General features: G+C 31.5%; 1 long non-coding RNA gene across 1 annotated transcript in view; it reads left to right on the plus strand.

Annotated features, from left to right (window-relative positions):
• LOC141553860 (uncharacterized) overlaps nucleotides 1-932 on the plus strand; it is a 299,736-nt gene extending 298,804 nt beyond the window's left edge. The window contains exon 5 of the long non-coding RNA XR_012485695.1: nucleotides 826-932. This is a non-coding gene — a long non-coding RNA (uncharacterized LOC141553860). The remainder of the gene's footprint in view (nucleotides 1-825) is intronic.
• Nucleotides 933-1,293: the final 361 nt, after the last annotated feature.

The following is a 1,293-nucleotide window of genomic DNA, read 5'->3' on the forward strand; positions in this document are numbered from 1 at the left end:
GACCAATCACTGCCGTTGGCAAAGTGCTGTCGCTTTTCCTATGTCTAAAGTTGCTGCTACCCCCTTGTTGCCTAGTTATCATACTTGCTACCAAAAACTCTGTCCTGCTTTATGTCACCTTGTTCACCTTGTCCAAAGTCTCTGTTTCTTTCACAGTAACCAGAGCCACTTCCTTCCCATCTTTATCATTGCAAATCCATTCATATCCTCCAACATCACGACTGCTATCAAAACCACCAGTGAAGTTTCCACCGCCACTAGTTATTATTTACACCAAAGTAACTTCCATGGTTATCAGCAAAATTTCTAGAAGCACTACAGTGTTTGACTAAACAGAGCACTGAGCATATATATATATATATATATATGTGTGTGTGTGTGTGTATATATATATATATATATATATATATATTCAAACCATATGAATTAAACTATCAAAAATATTTTTCTGAATTAGAAAAAATAATAACAAAATTTATTTGGAATAAAAAAGTCAAGAATATAAAAGGAATCAATGAAAAATCTAAAGAAAGGAAACTTAAATTAATATAAGAAAAAATATTTTGCAAGGAATTTTAGCTCATACCAGGAGAACAATCCAAGTTATGATTATTAATCATTTTTTAAAATTATCAATAGCTATATGTTCATGTGCTTTATGCTTTTCAATCTTAATTTGCATCTGGCATAGCCTGAAATAATCAGACAATGATAAAGTGTTTACTTTGTCTGTAAAGTATATTCAAAATTAAAAAAAAATGGGGTTATTCCTGGATAATTGACAATGACAAAATAAATAATTTATTTTTTTCCTTTTTTAAACAGAATATCTCTCCAGTCCTAGCAATATGTACCTTTGTGTTGGAACAATCCTCACATGTCCGAGCCCTCCAGGAGATGCCGGCCAACGCCGTGGAGAAAGCAGAAGGGGCAAGTTCTCAAGTCCATGTAAAATTTCAACATAAAATGAACTTAGCCACCATATAATCAACTAATCTATTTCTTTGACAGGTATGACCACATTCTAGAATTTTCTTTTAGTATATTAAGGCAATGTCTTTGGTCATTTCTTCAAATGTATTTTATTCTTTAGCTAAATGGTTTCTGTGATAGATTTCAGAGCTATAAAAACTTCAATATTGCATTGATTCATTGGGAAATACTTTGTCATTGAAATATATTCTAATGATTGATACCAGCATTTTTATTGTGATTTAACATTATACATATTTTCAGTGTTTAAAAAAAACACTGGTAGCAACAGTTTATATGTGTTGCTAACTGCTCTGTGTG

This window comes from Sminthopsis crassicaudata, chromosome 2, assembly GCF_048593235.1.
Source record: "Sminthopsis crassicaudata isolate SCR6 chromosome 2, ASM4859323v1, whole genome shotgun sequence".
Taxonomy (NCBI): Eukaryota; Metazoa; Chordata; class Mammalia; order Dasyuromorphia; family Dasyuridae; genus Sminthopsis; species Sminthopsis crassicaudata.